The sequence below is a fragment of the Coloeus monedula genome, assembly GCF_965178545.1.
Source record: "Coloeus monedula genome assembly, contig: HAP1_SCAFFOLD_73, whole genome shotgun sequence".
In the NCBI taxonomy this organism is placed as follows: domain Eukaryota; kingdom Metazoa; phylum Chordata; class Aves; order Passeriformes; family Corvidae; genus Coloeus; species Coloeus monedula.
The window spans coordinates 868,202-892,687 of NW_028120821.1; the positions used below are offsets into that span (position 1 = coordinate 868,202).

The 24,486-nt window shown below is 55.5% G+C and overlaps 1 pseudogene across 1 annotated transcript; it reads left to right on the forward strand.

Annotated features, from left to right (window-relative positions):
* The first annotated feature begins 15,130 nt into the window (after window positions 1-15,130).
* On the forward strand, window positions 15,131-22,393 carry LOC309585581 (olfactory receptor 14J1-like; annotated as a pseudogene). The gene is made up of 3 exons: window positions 15,131-15,532; window positions 15,722-15,815; window positions 21,412-22,393. The product of its transcript is annotated as an olfactory receptor 14J1-like (transcript).
* The last annotated feature ends 2,093 nt before the right edge of the window (window positions 22,394-24,486 follow it).

Genomic DNA, 24,486 nt, shown 5'->3' on the forward strand with positions numbered 1-24,486 from the left:
GTGCTGGTTCGTAACTCAGCTCACAGCACCCGTCAGCTTCAGCCATTTCAGTGAGGACTGAGGTGTCTCTGTCAGCACAGAGAAAGAGCAAGGCTGGGCTTCTGTGTGGGAGTTGGGACTGTCTGTGCTTCAAGCTCTCGTGGGTGCCATTTGCACTGCGGGTGCTGAGACTCTATTGGGATACTTCAAACCTTTGGAGGTTTTGAAAACTTGAAAGGATCCCTGTTCTTTAAAGAGCAACCTTCAAATTCCCAAGTGAATTCCCAAGTGATGGCCCTTTCAGGCCGTCTTTTACAGTCCTTGATAGAAGGACAATTGCTGCCCAAGGGAAACGTGCATGAGGGCCGATATTGACTCAGTGTTCCCTTTGCTTCCCAGATTCCATCTGATCGACCTCTCCAAGAGGGCTGTCCTGCATGGGAGAAAGAGACAGAGGGAGAGCTTGTGACCATCCGGCAGATGCAATCCCTCTGTCTCTAGTTGCATTTGTAGGTATGTAGTTATATTTATAGATTTATGTAGTTGTATTTAAATGTCTAGATAGTTGTAGTTACAGATCTGAGTAGTTAAATATATATTTGTAGTTGTAGATGTATATAGGTTTTTTTATATGTAGTTGTATTTATAGATGTACAGTTGCATTTAAAGATGTGCAGTTACATTTATATATGTATATCGTTATAAATGGGCGTAATTATATTTATATAGCTATAGGTATATGGAGCTTTAGATAGGTTGATATTTGAATAAATATAGGCTGCTTTTTAAGCTCTTTCCCTGCTCTGCTTCCTCTCTCACCTCTTGCTTTTGCCCCTGTGCCCCCTCTGTCCCCTCTTCCTGTGCTGGCTCCGAGCTGGCGGCCGGGCCGGGCGGAGCAGCAGCTGCAGCCCCGGTGTCCCTGGAGCGGTGGGAGCTGCCGGTGGCCGCAGGCACGGTGCCCTGAGGAGCTGCTGGAGGACGGTGAGCCAGAGGGGCTGGGGAGAGGTGACACTGAAGGGACGGTGATGCTGAGGTGCTGGTGGGGCTGAGGGGATGGTGGGGGAGCAGAGGGGAATGGTGGGGGCTGCGGTGACAGAGAAGTGGCACAGGCTAAGGAGGGTGGTGGGAATGAGGGAACTGGGAGAGCTGAGGGGGATGGTGGAGCTGAGGGGTGTGGGTGTGCTGAGGTGACAGGGAAGTGGCACAGGCTGAGGAGGACGGCAGGTCTAAGGGCACTCAGTGGGTCTGAAGGGACTGACAGGGGTGAGAGGACTTTGAGGGGCTGAAGGAACTGGGGGTGCTGTGGGTTTGCCAAGGGGATGGCGGGGCTGAGGGGCTGGAGGGGGCCAGCAGGGAGCACAGTGGGGTCCGGCCCTGTGGCTCTGCCAGCCCTTGGAACCAATTCCAGAGCCTCCACTTTTGCCACAGCTGCCCTGAAGTCCTTGAGAAGACCCAGGACTGACGAGAACCAGCAGGAAGAAGCTGAAGGCCGCCGGCAAGAGCAGCGAACGGGGACCCGGTGCTGCCGCCCGAGACCCTGGGTGAGGCCCCACGGCTGCTGAGGCAGGGTGGGCATGAGGCTGGCGTGGGCTTTGGCCGCGGGCACTGGCCGGCCGGGCAGGAGCGGGCACTGGCCGGCTGGGGCCGCTCAGCGCGGCTGCCCCGGGCGGCACAGGGGCTGTCCTTGGGCACGGCAGCTGTGCCGGCAGGGCCCGGCAGCGGTGCCGGCTGTGCCGCGCTGCCGGGGCTGCGGGACGGTCCCGCCGGGGCTGCGCTCGCCACAGCCTGGCCCACTGGGCCTGGTTTTTCTTTCTAACCCTCCTGGGGAGGCTCTGAGATTTCCTCTTCCCTGATGGAAGCGCAGGTGCTGCCAAGGGAAACGTCCCGATCCGGACTCAGTGTTCCCTTTGCTTGCCAGGTGTCCCATCTGCTGTCCCCGTCCAGGAGAGCTGCTCTGCACGGGAGGAAGCGACCGAGGGAGAGGCTTTGAAGATGGGGCGGCTGGAATCCCTCTGCTTGTAGTTCTGCTTATAGATGTATGGAGTTGCACATAGAGAGTGATAATTGTATGGATATTTACATACATACATATTTTTATAGGTATAATTCTATATGTGTATGATTATATTTATGGATGTACTATGTATAGATGTATGTACAGATATATACATACGTGTTTGTAGTTCCATATTTCTATATATATGTCTTTAGCTTTGTATGTATGTTGTTATATCTGTGTTTAGTTCTATTTCCATATGTATACAGTTTTCTAAGTATCTATTTCTCTTGATGTAGTTGTAGACATATGGCTCTTTAAATAGGTATAGTGCTATTTGTATAGGTATATTATGTCTATTTTTATAGTTTTGTATGTATCTCATTCTATTTCTGTATCTAACTGTATTTACATGTGTCGAGATGTATAGGTGTGTATTTGTATTGATGCAGTTGTATGGATATTTAGATTGGTACAGTTGTCTATTTACAGATAGGTTTGTTTGATGTATCTATTTTTATATGTATTGTATGTAATATGTCATATTTAATCTATATTTACATCTGTATATTGTGGTGTTTAGATATGTATTCATTTCTATTTAAATATGTATGTGGTTGTATAATTCTGTTGATTGAGTTCTTGGCATAGGACTATTTAGAGAGCGATATGATATTTTAGTATTTATATATGGGTGTACAGTTGTAGTATGATGCAATAAATTAAGTTGTTAAACACCTAATTGATCTTTGTATATAGTACGTTGTAGAGGTTTGCAATAAATTAATTTTTGTTAAAGAAGTTGATATTTGATTGTTGTAATAATCAAATAAATTAGTTTTTTTAACTTGAGATTTGTATCATTTTATATTGTCAGCGCAGGTGTAGCAACCGGCAATAAATGACATTTGTCAACTGAGATGAGTGTTCTGTGATTTGTGCTCTCCAAAGCAATGGGCAGATGTAGACGTGAGGACGCTGGAGGATTTTGGCCATGAAAATCCCCAGCCATGCCCAGCAGATCCCCCAGCTGCAGCCAGGCTGGGCAAGGGAACGGCACCTTGGGCATGGCAGCAGAGCCACACGTTGGCTACAGACTCGCTGCAGAGGCCTGCTGAGAAAACGGGACTCCCCTGAGCGTAGAACTGCAGCCAGGAGCCACCCGGCGAGGAGAAATCCACCCCCCTCCCACCGGGAGCTCTTTAGGGAGCGCTCCAAGTGCCCCTCTGAAAGTCATCCTGGAGAGCAGCAGCAACCAGGGATCCTGAGCCAGCTGCGCTGCCTTTGGCAGCACTTTGGCAAAGGGTCTGGAGCAAGGGCGAGGGAACAGTGAGTGTAACTGCTGCAGGGCAGGGATGAGGGAAGGGCCATTGACCCAAGTGCTGAAATGCTCCAAAATCCAGAAGGATGCTGCAGAACTGGGAAGCAACAAGTTCTCACAAGTGCTAAAGTGATGGAAGCCCTTTGAGTGAAGTGCCCTGAAGGAACTCCCAGGGCAGTTGCTGCTGGGATCAGCAGTACCAGGAGACAGCAGGATCTGCTCGTTTTGCTGGATCTGTTTCCAGGACACGGGCTGTGATCGCCCTGCTCACACAAACCCCGTGCCCGTGGAGCCTGCAGGGTAACAGCAATGCCGTTCCAAAGAGAGGCTTTGCAGCTGAAGTCCACTGCCCTCGTGTTTAGGGAATGAATGCCTCCCGTGCCAAAGCACTGGCAGGTCACCAGGGCTCCGTGAGGCAGAGCCTTTAGAGGGAAAGAGAGATGAGGCACTCACACGCCAGAAACTCCTTCAGCTCTCTTGTGGAATGAGAAATAAGAAAGCTGAGGAGAGGGAAATGCAGTCCTCTCAGAAAACATTGGGACAAACAAGTCTTGTGGGAAAAGAGAAGTAGGTAAGAACTTTGCCTTGTTTTCATGGGCTGTGTCTTTGCAGAGGAGACAATGGGATGTACAGCTACCAGGAACAGGAGGCACTGCAGGGAACTGTGCACGTGCTCAGCAACTCAACCCTACTGGTGCACTTTGATGCGCCAAAACTAGGCCAGAAAACAGTACTCCATAGTATAAGGCCTGCAGAGCAGGTATTTGTTTATTCAACGGCGGGAGTGAGGGGGATAACTCCACCACAAACTCACTCGTCCTCACTGGTTCCCATAGTAGTAGCTTTTATACTTTTTTCCTTAATGTGCACATTCTACTTTCCTATCCTTCCTATTGCAACACATTTTCTAATGACATGGTTATGCAAGCCCTTGCAGCACATGCGTGGTTTCTGCATGAGGTGGTCATCAGCCTCCTGGTGGTTGTTTCTGATGAAGGCTCCTAAGTCTTCCTCGGGCTTGAACTTCTCACCCCTGTTCCCTGTGCATGCTCTCTAAGATTGTCTGCTCAAATAGCCAGTGGTTAGCTTTTGCAGTTAGCCTGTTCTGCTGAATGTGCTGATTACTACAAGTGCTTCATGCACATACCCTGTTACAGACCAACTACTTCTTTCTGCATAGCTACAGCTTGTTGCAGAGCTCAAGCAGTATCTTGTTGCCTTGTCTTCAGCTTTGTAAGGACACAGGCTGCAATTGGATCTGTGTATCCACACATTAATCAAGTATTGTTAGCAATAGGATCTACGTATCCGCTCCTTGGGGAAACAGGTATTACCTTTGGCATTTAGAATCCGGACAAGGCCACACCTGGGCCTGTCTGGGGGTGTAGGATCCAAGACAACTCCTTTGCTTCCTCCTTGAGGCCTGGGCAGGCTTGGGGAGAAAACCAAGAGGAGAATGAAATCAGGTGTCCCTGCACTAGAAGTTCTGTCAGATGCTCCCGCAGCACTGTCCAAGCCGGGCTACTCTCACAGCGCCCTCGCAAGCCTCGTGGCCGGCAAAGGTGGAGGCACCGCAGGATGTCCCCGTTCCCAGCCGTGGCTCTGCAGGGCTTTGCTGGGACAGCTTCCCCCAGCTGATGTGCAGATCTGGATGAAGGGGAAAGGATTAGGGTATCTGGTGATGTATCCCTCTTAATCACTAGAGGCAACCTTTTGTAGTAATGATTAGGTCTAGTGCTTAACTTATCCTTTTTGGATCATGTTTTGGCAGTGCTGCATTAGAGTAAATTGCACTATTCCATGCTGGGGTCCGTGCTGGCAGCGGGGCCGGGCCGAGCAGCGCTTTCAGCCCCAGGTCCCGGCTGGCCGCAGCTGACGGGAGCGGCGGGAACCGGCGGTGGCACCGGGCACCGTCCCCCTCAGGGGCCGCGGGGCTCCAGGCACCGGGGAGCCGCTGAAGGGCCGGGAAGGCTGAGGGCACCGGGGCTGCCGCAGGGACAGCGCCGCCCAAGGCCCCGCGCTGCTGAGCTGCTGCTGGTGCCTACGGCACGGAGAGGGTGGGGAGGCGGTGGGGGCTGAGGGGAAGCAGCGGAGCTCTGCGGGAGCTGAGGGCGATGGCGGGGGCTGAGAGGACAGGGAAAAGGCACGGGCTGAGAGGGCTGGCGGGGCTCAGGGCACCCCGGACACTGAGGGCGATGGCAGCACTGGGGGGCCGATGGGCTTGGAGGGTCTGAAGGGACTGGGGGGGCCGCGGGTGTGCTGAGGCTGTGGCGGGGCTGAGGGCACGCTGCAAGTGACTCAGCATTCCCTTTGCTTCCCAGATCTGCGTCTGCTCTGCGTTTCCAGAAGGGCCGCTCTGTGCAGGACAAAGCCACCCCGGGGAGAAATGGGGGCCGGGGGGAAACAGAGCGGGCACGTTCTCTTTGTAGCTTGTCCTACCCCTCTGCTTTCATCCTCCTCTTGGCTTCCTCCTAAGCCTGGCCAGGGCTCAAGGAGGAGCCAAGGCAGCTGACTTTGACCATACAGCCCCAAACAAGGGCTGCCATCCTCTAGGGCACATGAACACCCTGCAGCCAAGGCTCACGGAAGAGCTCTTCCAAGGGCGGCCTGGCCAAGGGCTGCATGGACAAGCACCTCTTCAGAACATCCTGGCACTCTGGGCACAGAAAGCAGAAGCCACCAGGCAGCTGCAGAAGGATCCCGCCCGCTTTGCCCCCCGTTCCCGTGCCCAGGCCATGCTGGCTGTGCCCAGAGCTGTGCCTAAACTTGCCCATGCATTCTGTGCTTTGGAGGGCAGCAGGAGAGCAGGACATGTGCCACCTGCTCAGAGCTGCCACAGCGGGATGCTCCTGAGCCCGCTGCTGCCTCCCAGCACTGCTATTCCCCCCGTGCCGCAGAGATGAGGGATCCACACAAAAGGAACCACACCAGGAGCCCACACTTTCAGTGCCTGCCAGAAATGGGTCTCATTTTGCTCTGCATTCCTTTCCTAGCAGGTGTTATCTATTAAAAACAAGAGAAAAAAGAAAAGAACCTGAAGAAGTAGGAGAGATAAAAACAAAAGCCAAATGTGGAGTGAAAAGTCTTCTGCAACTTTGGATTCAGAGGGAATTGATATTTTTTAAAAGAGAACTCAGTTATTTACCTTTGTTTTTTTGGTTTCATTCAGTAATTACATTCTTTTCACTCCTTCCTTCCTTCCTTCCTTCCTTCCTTCCTTCCTTCCTTCCTTCCTTCCTTCCTTCCTTCCTTCCTTCCTTCCTTCCTTCCTTCCTTCCTTCCTTCCTTCCTTCCTTCCTTCCGAATTCCTTCCGAATTCCTTCCTTCCTTCCGAATTCCTTCCTTCCGCATTCCTTCCTTCCTTCCTTCCCCGATTCTCACCAGCAAAGGGGGAACCTTTGGTGCCCGGCCAGGCCGTGCCATGCCCAGCTCTGGCAGCATCCCCCTGGCTCTGGACTCACCTGCACACTGGCCGTGGAGCGTGTCTTTGGAGAAGGTGCCACAATCAAAGGCCATCATCTTCAGCTGCCGCTGGCCAGCTCCAGGAAGAGGTTGTCGGCCTTGAGCTTGTCCTTGGTGGCTCCAGCAGCAGCAGCCCCACCTGCTACAGCTTCTCCAGGGGCTCCTTCTCCTTCCCTGGGGCCACACCAGGCTCTCAGCGTTCTGCCCAGGGCCCCACAGCCATCAGTGAACCAGACAAGCAAAACCAGGGGGGACGGTGGCCACCAGGGCTTGCCAGAGCAGACCCCAAAACTGCCTCAGGACCGGGACATACCCTGACATCCCTTCAGGAATGTGGGATACCCCAGAACCCACTGAGGAACGGGGTCCCCCCGGCCTCATCATGCGCAGCCTTCAGCTGTCTCAGGCAGAGCCCATCCCGCCCTCAGCAGCCCCAGCCCAGCCCAGCCCAGCCCTCCTGGGCAGGAAGCCCCAATGGCCGAGCCGGCCTGGGACACTTGCAGGGATGCGGGGGCAGCCGCAGCTTCTGGGGCCAGCCTGGGCCAGGCCCTGAGCGCCCTGCCAGGGAACCATTGCTGCCCCACATCCCATCTCAGCCTGCCCTCGGGCAGCGGGAAGCCGTTCCCTGGGGCCCGGCCCCGCAGGCCCTTGGCAAGAGTCTCTCTCAGCCAGCAATTGCTGCTCCTCCCTGCTGCGGGGCCCAAGCTGCAAGTTGATTTTCTGCCGCTGGCCCCGGCCCAGCCCCGAGCCAGGGCCAGGACCTTGCCCTGGAGCTCTGCGGGCGCTGCCTTTGTGCGGCCGCAGCGCAGCGGCCGCAGCTCGGAGCTGCCCTTTGTGTCCCCGCCGGCAGCTGCCAGAGCTGGCGGGGCCGGGCCAGGGCCGGGCCAGCCCCGGCCTTCCCGGCTCTGGGACACAGCGGCGGCAGCCCCAGCCTTCCAGCCCTGCACACGCTCCCACACAAGCCTCCAGAGCCGCGGCCACGCAACGCAACTGACCGGCCGCTGACCCCCCAGCCTGGCCTGATGGCCATTCCTCTGCCCACACCTCGGCCAAGCTCCCCTTGGCCACCTCCTGAGCCACAGTGCCACACACAAGTGGCACATACAGCTACACAGCTCTACCCAGAGCTGGCAGGGAACGTTCCTTCAACAGAAAAACCACCAAGAAAAAGAGAACTGCCCCCAGCAGAGCTGTTCCCTCCTGCAGTAGTTACACCTGCACACCCACAGCGCCTGAGACTGCAAGCAATGAGCATTCCCTGGGCACATGTGCAGCCCAAGCAGCTCGAGGACAGCCTTGCAGCAGGACTGCTCTCAGCTGAGCCAAAAAGGCCCCTCTGGCAGCTGCAGGGCCATTGCAAAGGGCAAGGGCCAGAGCCTGGGCCCACGGCGGAGGAAAGGGCTCACAATTCCCCTGCCCTGGCACCTCAACCCTGTTCCCAGGCTGCTTCCCACACAGGATTGCTCTGCAGGACTACGGAAAGCTGAGAGGCAGCTCTGGCTTCTCCACTTCTCCTGTGCTAAAGCTGCCTGGCAGAAGAAATGGAGGGACAGCTGTGGTGGCACAATCCCTCCCGGCCCAGGGCCCAGCGCTGGGAAGGTCTTTCCGTGCCGAGGCTTTGCTGCGGCCAAGGAAAGCTCCTGGCTCAGGGTCACCTTTCCTGCTGGGCCAGAGCCCCCGAGTGGCCCAGCAGCAGCAGAGAATTCCAGCACAGCCCCGGCATGGGCAGGGCAGCCCTGGGCGGGCTGCGGGAGCCAGCAGCGCCTGAGCTCAGAGCAGCTGAGCCCGGGGGCTCTTGGCCAAGGCCGAGGCCCAGCGAGCATTTCTCAGCTCGCAGGGTGGCCTGGAAAGGTGCTGGGGGGGATCATTCACCCCCCAGGGCGGTCCCAGTGGCTCCCAGGATTTCCATGTCCGTGCTCCCAGCGCTGCTCCCAGCCCTGATCCGTGGGGATGGCAATGTCCCGCTCCCTTCCCGGGGCAGGCTCACACCTGAGCCAGGTGTGCAGGGCAGGACCTTGCCCTGAGCCCAAGCCCTGTCCCCCCTGCAGGATCTGCTTCCCATCGGCCTCTTCCTCCTGCGGCCCCAAGCCCAGCTCGGTGCTGAACGAAGGGCGCTGGGCCGGGGTCATCCCCCGGCGGGGGCTGCGCACCCCCTCTGCCCCCTCCCCAAATTCCCTCCTGGGGCAGCAGGGGCTGGCTCAGGAGCCCTGTGGGCAGGGAAAAGGGGGTGACACCGGGATGGGGGAGGTCACACACGCTCTGGGGGGACACACACGGCCCCTGGGGACCCCCCCTCACCTTCTCCTGCAGCAGCAGGAGGATGAACCGCAACATGGAGCCCCCGACTCCTGGCAGCATCTTGGGGGTGGGGTCTGGGGGCGAGTTTGGCTATCTGGGGAGGAGGTCACATCTGCCCTAAAACCCCCTCCCAGCCCCACAGCCACTCCCAGACCCCTCAAACCACCCCACAGCTCCCAGCCACGACTCCCCCAACCACTCCCTGCAATAGCAATGGCCCCAAAAGCCACAGAATTCCCAACCCATCTCCCCCAACACCCACCCAAATTCTCTCCAAGCCACACAGCCCTGCCAACACCCCAAAACTCCCACACAGACTGCCCCAAAAGCCCCCAAACCCTGTCTCAGCACCTCAAACCGCTCCAAGGGCCATAAAAGCCCATCCCAGTCCCCCAAGGCGCCCCCAGACCCCCTCCCACACCCCATGGCACTGACCAGAACAGGCTGGGGGACAGGAACATCCACAGCCAGGAGCAGCTCGGCACTTCAGCAGCGATTTGGGCACTTTGGAGGCCACACCCCAAAGGGGGAGACTCAGGGCAGGGACTCAGACAGACAACTGGAATTCCTGGAGAACAGATGGGCTCAGGTGGACACGTTCTGCCAGCACAACTGTGAGACTGTGGTCCCAGTCTGCCTGGCTTCGTGGCTCCACAACACTCAGATCCTCCCGAATATTCCCCTGAACCCCAAATTCACCCCCAAATTCCAGTAAAATTAAGCAGCTGTCGACCTCTTTGCTTAATTTCTTTATTTTTACTCCACTTTTGGTTGTTTCAGTGGGATTAACACAGAAATTACTTAGGCTGCAGAAGATCTCCAAGAGGTTTTGAGGGGCTGTGAAGGGCTGTGAGGTGCCTTGAGGGTTTGTTAGGGGCTGTGAAGGGTCATGAGGAGTCGTGAGGGCCCATGAGGGGCCCTGAGGTGCTGTGAGGGGCCATGAGAGATTGTTGGGGGCTGTGAAGGGTCATGAGTGGCCATGAACTGTGAGGGGCTGTGAGGGACTGTGAGCTGCCATGAGGGGCCATGGGGAACTGTGAGGGGCAATGAGGGGTCATGAGGGGCTGTGAGGGGCCTTGAGGGGCCATAAGGGTCTCTTAGAGGCTGTTGGAGGCCAGGCACCTGATGGAACCAAGGGTCAGTTATGACACTGTGCAAGCAAGGAGATCATGGTTGACAGTACAGAACTTCATGGAAGCACAGGCCCATTGTCACACAGCAGGGCCGCAGAACCAAGGAGATCCTTGTGACACTCCACAACCTCATGGAGTCAAGGCGTCCATGTTACGCTACGGAACCTCATGGAGCCAAGGGTCCATTGTGACACTGCAGACCCAAGGAGACTGTTGCTGACAGTACCAAAGTTCATGGAACCAAAAGTCCATTGGGACATTGTGGCGCCTCATGGAACTGTGGAGAGCATTATGACACTTTGTTACTATCTGATTTACACCCAGAAGGGCAAAGAAAACAAAATCTTTGAGTATAAAAGGAAAGAACTTTGAAGGTTCAAAATATTCCCAAAGACCAGATTAAAACCAAACGAGATTAAATGTTGGTGCCAAAAAAATGGGTATCTGTTTATCTAATGGTAAGAGAGGCAAAGAGAAAGAAGGAGAAAAGTAGAGAAAAGTTAGAAAAAGCCAAGGTTACTCTAAAAAGCATAGGATAAGTCAGCACCACACTGTGCTACCTTTGTTGCTGCTGAGACAGGGTGGGGGAAGTGGAGAGGTTTTTGCCTTTTTTTTTCTGCTGTTTGAAGGGTCTTATCTGCCTCTTCTGATGTCTGGAGCAGTTTGGCTGGAAAGCGGCGGCCCATCCTCCGAGATGCAGGCTCGATGCTTGCAGCTGAACCTGGGTCCGCCTGGGACGAAGGAGCAGGGCTAGGGGTTGCACAACTCCCTCGGGATTTCAGTGCAGGGGTGAAGGATTGGGGGGTGCTCCCCAGGCGGGCGGCGTCGGCTCCCGGAGGCCTCAGGGTGTCTGGCAGCAGGCGATGATGGTGGTGGGGGGAAAGGCAAAGGGCGGGGATTCTACCTTTTGCTTTCGCCTCCACATTTTGCACCAGTTTTGCCTTCCTTTTTATGGGCCTCCAGGCGGGCTATGCACGGCCCATACGGCACGTAGTTTCCAGGCGTTCAAAAGTGATTATGATAAGCAGCCATCATGACGAAGCACTTTTGAAGCCTTTCAGGTTTGCGCAGTGATAATGACGAAGTGTTTTTTGGAGCCTTTCTCTTAGTATTCGGCTCTTGCACACTTCAGAACCAAGGGGCCATTGTGACACTGCAGGGCCTTGTATAACCAAGGGGTCATTGTAGCACGGCAGGGCCTGGTGGAATCAAGGGGATCGTAGTGACACTGTGGGGCTCCAGGAGGCCCCGGGGCCATTCTGACTGTGTGGAAGCAAGGATACCATTGTTACGCTACGGGGCACCATGGAACCAAGGAGGCCATTGTGAAGCAGCGGGGGAACCCGCTGAGACTATTATGGCACTCCAAGGCCTTGTGAGACCAAAGGGCCATTGTGGAACTGCAGGGCCTCGTGGAACCAATGAGACCATTGTGACATCACAGGGCCTCATGGGAGCCAGGGGCCATTGTGACACAGCCGGGCCTCAGAGAACCAAGGGGCTGTTGTGACACTGCGTGGCACCATGGAGCCAAGGAGACCACTGTGACACTACAGGGCCTCACGGAACTAAGAACTATGTAACAGTAAGAGGCCCAATGGAATCAAGGGGCCATTGTGACATCACAGGGCCTGATAGAACCAAGGAAACCATTGTGACACTGCAAGGTCTCACGGAAGCAAAGGGCCAGTGTGACACAGCCAGGCCTTGTGGAAGCAAGGGGCCATTGTGATCCTGGGAAGCCCAATAGAACCAAGGAGCCACTGTGACGCTGCAGGACCTTATGGAATCATGGAGACCGCTGTGACACTCTGTGACCTCATGGAACCAGTGGGCCATTGTGTTATTTTGCAGCCCCATGGAACCAAGGAAACCGTTTTGACACAGCAAGGCCTTATGGAAGCAAGGGGCCTTTGTGCCGCTGTAGAGCCAAGGAGACCACTGTGATATTGCTGGGCCTCAGGGGAACAAAATTGTGATGCTGCAGGGCCCCAAGGCTGCAAAGAGCGTGGAACAGGTCTGGTTGGCCTGGCTCCTGGGGGCCACCTGCCTGGTCCAGCTGACCTTGGCATGTTGAGGGTTGCTTCTCCTCTGCCCCTGAAACGCTGGAGTTCCGTGCTTTCGTTTCTGTGGGAAAGAGCTGTCCTCCTCCAGGGACCCATGGCTGAAATTAGGATTCTACCTCCAAATTGGATTCTATCCGAGGATTGTTCCCATGTGAAACCTGCCAGGACAGACAGCTCAGGCTGGCCTTGGCCTCTTAGGGGCCACCTCACATCTGCCTTCAAAACACAGGGGGGCTGTGCTTTTCTTCCCATGGAAAAAAACATCTTTCAAGTCCAGCCATCCATGGCCAAAATTGGGAATCCACCTCTGAAATTCCATCTATCCAAGGAATAGCTCCCAGACAAAAGCTGCCAGGAATGTCCCAGCTTCCCTTGGCTTCCTGAGGGCCAGCTCTCATCTGCCTTTTGTAGGAGCAGGGGGGGTGCTCGGTCGGGGACGCTCGGTCGGATGGGTGGTGACGGATGGAGACGGGTGGGTACGGTGAATGGAGACGGGTGACGACGAGAGATCTCTGAAGTCCGGGGGTCTTGGAACATGCGGTTTATTGCGAAGGGCGTGGGTACAGGGGCACTGCTTAGAGCTGCAGCTGGCAGCTCTGAGCAGGCCCAAGAGAGCAAGAGAGTACGCGGGTAAGCAAAGAGAGAATAGTAAGAGTCTACAGTAAGAGTGTATAGTAAGAGTGTAGTAAAAAGAAGTGTAGTAAAAAGTGTGTGAAGTCCTGGTTACAATACAATAAATCATCTTCTGTACTGAATATTCTAATTGTCACTAACCAATCTAATACAAGATACAAATCCTATAGCATTTACATACAGCCTATAAGAGTTCTTATATTACCATAGAGTGTTACATCTTAACTTCTAAAACTACTCTTTGGACCCCTTCTGCTGAGCTAGTAGGGTCTGCTCTGACCCTTGGACCTGCCTGCAAGCAGAGGGTATTGTTCAATCAAGAGGGGATTACATTCAGTCGGCCATACCATTGTTTTCCAGTTGTTCAGTAACTAAGACTTGGTATCTCAAAGGTGGCTTTCATTTCGATGTCGCTTATAGTTTTCATATTCCCAAAATCTTTTGTCAGGCAATCATATTTATAAGGCCTTCCTGTTTCGTCTTTCCCAACATCTCCCCCGTTCCGATGAACAACTAAGATATTAGACACAGTCCTACTCGTCATTTTTTGCACACACTGAAGTATACAAGATACTGCTACTAGAACTATAATTATTACTACTAGAATAATCAAGCCTATTTTACAGAGTTCCCTTAGCCAAGGTGCAAAGCTCCAACCATTAAACAAACTGTCTAGCCAAGACAGGTTATCTGTTGTAATTTGGTTAGCTAGGTCCCTTAGGTTTTGTAACTGTACGAAAACCTTCTGGGAAAGGCACTCTATAAGTTGAGAAAGGTTTGTCAGGGCTTGTGTCAGACAGACAGATGGTATCGGAGCCTGCAGATTTGGCTAAAGCAACCCAGACATTTGTCTTTGGTTGATTTACAGGTAAAGCTTCACTGCAAAAACAAAAACAAAAGGTTAAAAATAACATGCATCTACACAAATAATACTAGAACTCCATTCTTTTCTTGAGCCGTTTCTGGCAGATGATCTTCTCTCAGTGGTTCTGCCTAGTTCACATTTGGGTGACGGCTTCTCGGCTTCCACTCGCAGGGTCACTGGCTGAAGTGGAACCGACAGCAGGCTTTGATGCATGGTACAGCTTCACCTTCTTTGCTGGAATCCACTTGGTTCCTTCACCTGTGGAGAGACATGCAAATCCCTTTCCCCACATTATGAGATTGTATGGTCTTTCTATTTTTCCTGATTCTAGAATCTTAATTAAAACTGGGGGGTGTTTTTTCAGTTTTGCTTTTTTATTGTTCAAGAAATATCTGAAAATGGGGGGATCAGGCTCTTCTGCAGAGCTGTTCAAGAAATTAAAAACATACAAGGCTTTATTCAACCTTCTTTGAGGTGTAGCCTGGGCTTTTCCCCCTTTCTGTTGATTTAAAATGCGTTTTAAAGTTTGATGTGTTCCTTTTAGGGTACTTTTTAGCAGTTGTTTAAGATACGGTGAGCAAATGCCACTGTATCTTACAGCCTTTTTTAGTTTTTTAATTTCGAGAGTGGGGATGGGAGCGCATGTTTTAAGACTGTTAGGCTGTTGGCTAGCTATCACAGGCTTAGCTAATAGACTAAGACTTCCATCTTTATAGATTTGGAGTCTTATTTCATGCCAATCTGTTAATTGAAAATTATTAAAACATTTTTGGGAGTTTTCTACTTTTGGGATTAACGCAGGCGAATTTTCAGGGTTTAGTGTCTCTTTTTGGGTTGAGGAGTCTGTCCCAAACACTGGGGGGACAGTGAACCTGTTTGGGAACAGACTTAATTCTTTTTTGGAATTGTTTTGTATTGGGATTAAGGTGTTGGCATTTGCAGGGGCAAAATAGTTCTCAGTCTGTCCTGTATTTATAAAAGCAGGTGTCATATTCCACCCTCCCCCTCCTCGTTGCACGGCTTGTGTGCCTGGCCGCGGCAGTGCGATCGATTGGTGATACAAAGTAGTCCCATTCGGTGCCAGGAGCGCGGAGGGCGATAGCGCGGCTGGGTGTTCGAGGGAGTGCGGGCGTGATTCGGTGCTGCTTGGGTTGGCTCCGGGATGCGGCGGCGGAGGCAGGGGGGCAGGCGGCGGAGCCGCGGGAAGATGTGCGGCTGGTCCCGGGAGCGGTGCTGCGGTCGGAGGAGTGTGAGCGGAGTGATATCGCTGGTCCGGGAGTTGCAGCGATTGCGCATGCGTGGGTTGCGTCATCAGGGCAACGTGGCAGGCTGTGATGGCGGCAGTCCGTGTGGCGGGCGGTTCGGGGAGAGCGGGAGATGGCAGGACTGCAGAACCAGGGGCTGGGGCTGCGGCCGCGGTCGAGGGAGGGGGCGATGGGACGATCATGGATGCCGGTGGCGGTGGGACTGCACTATTTGGCAGCTGAGAAGCGGGAGGCTGCGGTGGATACAGCAGGGTGCGGTCTGGGGCCACGGAGGCGGGCGGCGGCGGCAGAGCTGCTCTGTCGGCAGGAGATGGTCCCGGGGCGGCGGGAGGCAGGAGGGCCGGCGGCTGGATCGCGGCGGGCAGGAACGACGCTGCCGGAGCGGCGGTGCCGGGAGACGGGGCTGGGACAGCGGCAGGCACGGAGGGGGCTCCAGTCATCCGTGCAGACGCTGCGGCACCAGCAGCAAGTGGCTCGCAGGGCTGGGGCGCTCCGCGTTCCAGCGCGAGCGATGGTTTGCCGGGATCGGGGGATTGCGCAGGGACGCCGGCAGGGACGGGAGTAGACATAGGCGTCTGTGCTGCCGCGGGGCCGGGGGACAGCTCGGGGCGTGCTGTGTGCGCTTGAACGGTAGGGTGAGGGAGCAGGGTTCCCGCGGCAACGTGTACAGGGGGCACCGGGGGCCCCAGCGCGGTCGTGACAGGCGCTGTCGGTACTGGTGGTTCGGGAGCGGCAGGAGACTGTGAAGACGCAGCAGCGACGGACGCGGATGGGCTATCAGCTACCACCGGCGCCGTGTCGGTGGCGGCAAGGGGGACCTGGGGGGCTGGAAGAAGGGTCGCCGCTTGGCTTTGCGGGGGGCCGGCTATAATGGCAGCCACGGCCATAACCGGCGCGGCTGGGGGAGCGGTAGCACCCGTAGCTAGCAGGGGGGTGGCCGCTGCCCCCGCCGGGGTATCGCCGGGGGGCGGGGCCACGAATATGCCAGCAGTGGGGGGTGGGGTAACAATGACGGCAGCAGCGGGGGGGCACGTGGGGGCAGGGGCAAGGGGCGGGGTCGCGGAGACGCTGGCGGACGGGGTGATAGAAGCGAGGGGCGGGGCCGCGAAGACGCTGGAACCGAGGGCGGGAGCCGGGACAGCGGGGACGAGCGGGATGGCGGGGGCGGGGATGGTGGGAGGGGCCGTAGGGTCCGGTGGGGTGGCTGGGGCCGGGGCAACGGGTGCCGGGACCGCGAGCGCGGGGGGCGGGGCGGCGCGAGTCAGCCGGACCGCGGGTACTGGAGCCGCGAGGACCGGCGGAGAGGCGGGGGCCGTGCCCCATTGCAGGCTCGCGGCGGCAAGGGGCGGGCTCGCAGCAGGAGCCGGGCTCGGCGGGGTGACTGCTGCGGGCGGCGCCTTCGCAGCAAACAGCTCCACCAGCGCTCTGCAAGCTGGGAGCAGCTGCGCGGCAGCCATATCCCGGTAGGAGATATTATTAAAGAGCTTAACCCCAACTGTGTCCCAGAAGTCTCTTGTAAAGACGGCTGAACGGTCAGCATTTGGGAAATTAATCAGAGTCCATTCTAAGAGGTTTTTTAGCTCCTGTTTAGGTAATTGTCTTGAACTAGAGCTTAGTAAATGCTTAAGTTGCTTATAGAGATCTCTGTCATGGGCAGAGTGCATTTGTCCCATTATCAGACCAGTATGATACTCACTTAGATGTTGTCGTAGGAGCAGTGTCCTTGCTCAGGGGTCCGTCGTGGGGGGCTGGCCAGGCACGCCACTCGGCGCTCAGGACGCTGCTTTTGGGTCCTCTCTCAGAGCTCCGGTTTTAGGCGTCGCTTGGCAACGGCTTTCCGTGCTCAGGACCTCACGGGTGGGTCACACTAAGAGCTCCAGTGCGGGCGGTGCTGAGCACTACTCGCCTGTGCTCGGGGCGCGCGGCAGGGTCCCTCCTTAGAGCTCCGGTCGGCACTGCTTAGCAGCGTGTCCGTGCTCGAGGGGTGCCACGGCAAACTTCCTCACAGAGCTCCAGGTAGCCGCTGCGCAGCAGTGGCCGCCTATGCTCGAGGACTGCCAGGCAATTCCCTCCAAGAGCTCCAGGTAATCCCCGTGCTCGAGGGCTGCCTCGGCAGAATTATAGAGCTCCGGCTTTTACGATGCTCAGCAACGGTATGCCGTGCTCACGACACGTTCTAGGTGGCTATAACTGGTCTTTTAGTTACCGTCCATGGAGAAGTCTCCCACAGATGGAGAAAGCTGAACCGAGCGTTCAATCACGTTGTGCGCCAGGCTGAAGGTTCTTGGGGGGTTCGGCAATCACGATGGGCGCCAGACTGTAGGAACAGGGGGGACACTCGGTCTGGGTTCGGACGGTCGGATGGTGACGGATGGAGACGGGTGGTGACGGACGGTGAATGGGTGCTGACGAGAGATCTCTGAAGTCCGGGGGTCTTGGAACATGCGGTTTATTGCGAAGGGCGTGGGTACAGGGGCACTGCTTAGAGCTGCAGCTGGCAGCTCTGAGCAGGCCCAAGAGAGCAAGAGAGTACGCGGGTAAGCAAAGAGAGAATAGTAAGAGTCTACAGTAAGAGTGTATAGTAAGAGTGTAGTAAAAAGAAGTGTAGTAAAAAGTGTGTGAAGTCCTGGTTACAATACAATAAATCATCTTCTGTACTGAATATTCTAATTGTCACTAACCAATCTAATACAAGATACAAATCCTATAGCATTTACATACAGCCTATAAGAGTTCTTATATTACCATAGAGTGTTACATCTTAACTTCTAAAACTACTCTTTGGACCCCTTCTGCTGAGCTAGTAGGGTCTGCTCTGACCCTTGGACCTGCCTGCAAGCAGAGGGTATTGTTCAATCAAGAGGGGATTACATTCAGTCGGCCATACCATTGTTTTCCAGTTGTTCAGTAACTAAGACTTGGTATCTCAAAGGTGGCTTTCATTTCGATGTCGCTTATAGTTTTCATATTCCCAAAATCTTTTGTCAGGCAATCATATTTATAAGGCCTTCCTGTTTCGTCTTTCCCAACAGCCTTTGAAACACTGGGGCTCCTCACTTTTCTGCCAGTGGAAAAGAACTGTCCTTATGGGTCAGACGTCCATGGACAAAAGTGGGATTTGGCCGCCCAAGATCCGTCTATCCAAGGATTGCTCCAAGACAAAAGCTGCCAAGACAAACAGGTCTGGCTGGCCTTGGCCTCCTTGAGCCACCACTAATCAGCCTTTGAAACACTGGGGCTCTGCCCTTTCCTTCCTGGCGAGAAGAACTGTCATTCCGGTCCAGGCACCCACAGCTGAAATGGAATTCCACCTCCAAAACTCCCCATATGTCCAAGGGTTGCTTTCAGACAGAAGCTGCAAGGACACACAGGTCTGGCTTGCCTTGGCCTCTGGTGGCTGCCTCTCATCTGCCTTCAAAACACTGGGCTTCTGTGGTTTCCTTCCTGTAGAAAAGAACCGACCTTCTTGTCCAGGTGCCCGTGGCCTCAAGCACATGATCACTACACAGGGACAAAGGAGCTCTGTGCTCAGTGGAGTGGAGACTGAGGACAGCGGAGGAGAGTCCTGGGAGGGCTTGAAGGGTGGTTTCAGAGATGGTGGATCCTTTTGACACAGTAGAGAACAGCCGGCAAAAGAAAGAATTAATGCAAAGGGCAGCTGGGGAGGTCCAAACTGGACACGAGGAGAAAGGAATTTCTCTCCCCGGGCAGTGCAGTGGTGCAACGTGTCCCCCAGAAGGAGTCTGGAGCAGCCCAAGGCTTTGTGTGCCCAGGCAGAGGCAGGCAGGACGCAGAGCTGCCAGCAAAGGAAGGGGCCAGCCAGGTGGGGCAGCCGGGGGGATGAGGACAGCCTGCAGGGACAGAGGCGCAGGGCAGGGACACGGTGGGACAGCCTGGGCTGCAGAGGGCAGAGGGGTGTGCAGAAGCTGCAAGGCCCTGACAGAGGCAACTTCTGCAGCACTTTGGCCAGGGCTGCTGTCCCTGCCCCTGAGGCCAGGAGGGGACAAGTGACCCTTGCAGCCCTGGGGCCTCATTGCCTCTTTTTTCCTGCTCAGCAGCATGGCAGGGGCCACCCCATGGTGCTGCCCTTGGCATTGCACATGCCCACATCCCAGTGCCCCGGGAAGAGTCCCGAGCAATGAGGGAGGGACAGGATCTGCCTTTCCGGCGGCTGGGGCACTGCCTGCAGCCAGCCCGGGCACAGCACAGAGGCACAGAGGGGTTCCATCAGTTAGGGCTGGGAAGATGCTGAGAAGTGACCGGGGGAGAATCATTCCCAGCCCTTGACACAGGAAGCCTCTGGCTGCAGGACAGTGCAGCTGCAGTTCCTGGAGTGATCTCCTCAAGCTGGAACATGCCACTGACTGTGGATTCAGGAAGTGCATTCTCTGAGTATCTCTGGTGTAGAACATGAGGACATGCTCAGGCCTTCAGCTCAGTCCAGTAGTATTTCCAACACAATCCTTTCTATAGGGATGAAATTTCCTGAGACTGTTTTCAGTCTCCTACTCTTGGGGAATGGGAGGGGGGAAGTGATAAAGGCATTCATCATTTTTAAGAGTCCCTAAGGCATCAGAACTGTAACTTGAGTGCTCTGCAGGAGTTTCCTAAAGTGCTTTCAAGACACTCCTCTGCCCATGCACCGCACCGGCATCACCTTTGCTGGACCCACTGGGCTCAGTCTGAGCTGTCCTTTCTCCCAGCTGCAAACAGAACCTGTCCCCAGCCAGTGCCCTGCACACAGGCAGGTTTCTGTAGGGCCAAGGAGAGTGCACAGAGATATGGGGTCTGTGAGTGCTGGCAGGGAGAGATCAGGCACAGGGAAACACCTCCAGGAGGAAGATCTTCAGCAAGCAGAGAGAAGATCAGGCAATGAGAGAAAACAAAAGGCAGAAATGTTGTGGCAGGGAGAGCTTAGAGACCTCCACAGGATGCCCTGGAGTGCAGCCCCTCCCTCTGAACAAGCCCCCTCCCCTCCTCTCTCCCTCAGCCAAGCCTCTGCCCTCAGGGCCGGGGGTCCAAGGCGTGAAGCCCCTCCTGGGCAGGCAGAGCTGCAGCAGAGCCGTGGGGCAGCTCTGCAGCCCCGGGCCCAGTTCCCTCTGCAGAGCACAGGGCTGGGAGCAGCTGCCCGGCCCTGGGGGCTCTGGGAGGGGGCACAGCTGGCTCAGGGTGACGCTGGCCCCAGAGCCCGGCTGTGGGCAATGCAGCCAGGGAAGGAGCTCCATCTCCCTACATCCAATGCCATCATTAGGACACTTGGCTTTCTTCTTGAGGATTCCCCCTAAGCTCTGAGCTTGCCTCCAGGGCGCAAACAGGTCGTGTAGCATCTTGGTGTTACCTGAAAGCCCCACAGTGAGACACAAAAGTTTTATGATGGAGAAAGGGCTGTTGGGTTGGTGAAACGAGCCATGTGTGTATTTGGCTACCAGTGTAGGGCTGAGAGCTCGAGAAGGGGATGGACATTTGATGGGCTGTGGTGGATCGATCTGCTCTCAGCAGCATTGGGATGGTTTTTAAGGGAAATATGGGAGGGTGATTATCCTCTGTCTGAGGAGGGTGAAAGGCCAGAGGATCTTGGAACAGGACAGAGTGACAGAGTGACCTCCCCTCACTCTCCACTCACCACCTTGCCTCACAGAACTCGCTCTATTCTCCCCGAGGGCAGCAGAAATGCTGAGTGTTTCTGACATCCAAAAACAGTCAGCAGGGGAGATGAAGAGGAGCTATAAAAACCTCTAGAACACTTTAACAGCTTTTGCCATTCCTGTTCTTGGGCCCTGGGAGTGCCCTTGTGTTAGCTGGGCTTTCAAAGTGGAACACCAGGACAGGTCCCTGTCCCCCTCCCACTTCTGCACAGCAAGGCTGAATTATAAAAACCCCCGGAGCAACTGCCCTGAAACTCATGTCACACTCAGCCAGCACCAACCAGGGCTGCGGCTGGAGCTGAAGGAAGATCTGCTAGAAAAACAGAAGGGTGTTGTCGGTGATCGAACACGGACTTGGCCGGCTGAATGCAAAGCCAAATTCTATCGCACAAGTCCCATCTTTATATACTGTTCAAACCAGCAGTTCAGCAGCTACAAACTTCAGCTGCTAAGGTTCTATGTTTTACATCTCCAAGGGCTACAGATTACCATCTCCTCGCCCAATCTCCCATTAACTATCCTACTCTTTGTCTCGCCTCTTGCTCTTTGTCTCGCCTCCTGCCAGACATGGCCCCGGCCCGCCCCGTCTCTCGCAAGGCCCCACGCCAGCCAAAGCCCTTCTCTGTGGCCACACTCTGAATCCCCATAAGGTGTCAGTGTGTGACAGGAGAAGGATTTGTGGGGCATGTCTTTGATTTTGCTGAGAGACGTTTCCCTTAAGCTGTCACTGACTTTTCTCCATGAACAGGTCCCCATGGCCAGACACGGCGAGTGTCCAACAGCAGCTCCATCAGCCCCTTCCTCCTGCTGGCATTGGCAGACACGCGGCAGCTGCAGCTCCTGCACTTCTGCCTCTTCCTGGGCATCTCCCTGGCTGCCCTCCTGGGCAGCGGCCTCATCATCAGCGCCGGAGCCTGCGGCCAGCACCTGCACAGCCCCATGTTCTTCTTCCTGCTCAGCCTGGCCCTCACCGACCTGGGCTCCATCTGCACCACTGTCCCCAAGGCCATGCACAATTCCCTTTTGGGACACCAGAACCACCTCCTAGGCAGGAGGTGCTGCACAGCCTCTTTCTCTTTCTCTTTTTCATTTCAGCAGAGTTTTCCCTCCTCGCTGTCGAGTGCTACGAGCGCTACGTGTCCATCTGCAAAGCCCTGCACTACGGGACCCTCCTGGGCAGCAGAGCTTGTGCCCACATGGCAGCAGCTGCCTGGGCCAGTGCCTTTCTCTACGCTCTCCTGCACACGGCCAATACATTTTCCCTGCCCCTGGGCCAGGGCAATGCCCTGGGCCAGTTCTTGGGTGAAATCCCACACATCCTCAAGCTCTCCTGCTCACACTGCCACCTCAGGGAGCTCGGGCTTGTTGTGTTTTCCATCTGTTTAACTTTTGGTTCTTTTGTGTTCATTGTTTTCTCCTATGTGCAGATCTTCAGGGCCGTGCTGAGGATCCCCTCTGAGCAGGGATGGCACAAAGCCTTTTCCACGTGCCTCCCTCACCTGGCCGTGGTCTCCCTGTTCCTCAGCACTGGCTTTGTTGCCTGCCTGAAGCCCCCCTCCATCTCCTCCCCATCCCTGGACCTGGCACTGCCAGTTCTGTACTCGGTGGTGCCTCCAGCCCTGAAGCCCCTCATCTACAGCCTGAGGAACCAGGAGCTCAGGGACGCCCTGAGGAAAGTGATGACTGGATGCTTTCCAGAAGCAAAAACCTGCCTGTTTTCAGCTCCATAGGCTAAAGTGTAATCATTAGAGGCCCAGCCTGCCTTCTCAGGTTGTTTTGGTGGTGGTGGTTTTGGTGGCTTTTTTTTCTTCTCATATGTTAAGGTTGTACCCAAAAGATTTTGTTATGCATCTTATTCACTGTTTACAGGCTGAATGTGACTGTTGGCAGGGACTGTGTCAATAAGGAGTCTGCTCTGTGGGTATTCACATTAAATAAAGGACCCATCAGCAAGGTGTCTGTTTGAGATCCTTTGGTTGAGTCCATCCCTGGAGCTGGAGGGCAGGGCCAGTGTTGCAGGCATTGGGGGGGAAGAGTCCCAGCAGAGCAGCACAGCCAGGGAGCAGCAGAGCTTGGTCTTTTCAGAGCTCCTCTCTTATTACTTCCACTCTCTCCTTCGGAGCCGCTGTGATGGTGTAAGGCCAACAGCTCTGTCCGGGTGGTGCGAGTCCTGCTGCGTGTCACAGGCAGGGACAGGCCATGGGCACTGCTGGGACACAGCTGGGCTCCGCCACAGCAGTTCCATCAGCAAAGGACATCTCCTGAAGGCACTGCAGGAAGGCTTTGCTCTCCCTCCACAGTCACTGTCAGGAACAGGCCCAAGGACCAGACTCTAAAGAGGCTGCCTGTGTTCCTTGTTCTCCCAGGGCTCAGTGGGATGAGATCAGGGTCCCAGTGTGGCCTTCAAGAGACTGGGGTGTGCTTCAGGTTTTGCTTGTTGGTGGCCAGTGCCCACCAGATGGTGAATGGTCTGTGATGAACCTTCCTGGGGCTCTGCAGCTTGTGCCAGGGCTGATGGCAGGGGAATGTTCTTCTAGAGGGACTTGGGAGCTGCCAGCAGAACACGGGGGACCTGCAGGGACAGTGTGTGCCAGGGATCAGCAGTGAGTGGAGCTCACTGGGCACAGGCCTGTCCAGGGTGGGCTCACCCACAGATAAAGGACTGAATGTTTCCTGTGACCCATGAGAGCTCTGCAGCCCAGGGGAACACAGCAGGTACAGGGAAAGGAGTCTGAGCAGTGACTCGTCTGACCCTCGGGGAACTTGCAGAGGAGGATCCAGGGCAGCCCCAGCCCATGTGCCCGCCCTGGAACAAGGCAGGCACCTCTGAGCACCCTCCATGGCCACAGCAGAGCCTGTGTGGGAGGGGGTCAGTGCAGGGAGCACCATCAGCTGCAGAGCTCTGTCTCCCAGCTTGAGCAGCAGAGCCCAGCAGAGGCAGCCCATGGCCCTGGGCAGCACAGCCCCCATGCTCTGCAGAGCAGCACCCCCAGCTCGGGGGCTCTGGGCAGCAGGGCAGAGGCTACAGCAATGGCTGCTCAGGCCAGCACAGACGTGTTCCCCTGGGAAAGGCTCTGTGGGGAGCTGGCATGGGCCAGGAGAAGAGCAGGAGCTCGTGTGTGTGCAGAGTGGGAGCCCTGGCAAGAGGCTGCCCTGTGCCTGGGATGGCAGCAGGAGCAGCCTGAGGAGCCCCGGAGCCAACTCTCTGCTGCTGTGCTGGGCAGCGGGGCCCTGGGGCTGCACGAGCTGCCTGAGCTGAGGATCTCCTGAGCATCCCAGACACAGAGTCACTGTCCCGGACCTCCAGTGCCTCCAGTTCCTGCTGCAGGGCCAGACAGGACTGGGCTTCTTTGCAGGGCTGGGGCCGGGGCAGGGAGAGGAAAACAATGGACCCTTGATTGTAGGAGTCCCCACAGTGTCACAATGCTCTCCATGGTTCCACGAGGCCTTGCAGTGTCACGCTGGCCCCTTGGTTCCTTTGGGCCCCACGGTGTCACTATGGCGCCCTTGGTTACACGAGGCCCCGCGGTGTCGCAAGGCCCCTTTGGTTCTCCCAGGGCCCTCAGTGTCTGTTTTGCCAGTGGGCAGGGTCAGCACCAAAGACACAGACACCAAGTTCAGGAATAGTGGAATTTATTATAATGCAAAACTGCAAAGAATCACAAAAGGAGAAGCCCAGCAAAGCACCCAATCATCACTACTCAAGATTGTGTACAGTAATCAAGAAAGAGACAGCACCAGTCACCCTCAGACCTTGCCATCATCCACATCCTCACATCAGCTGGGGGAAGCTGTCACAGCCAAGGACTGGAGAGCCATTCCC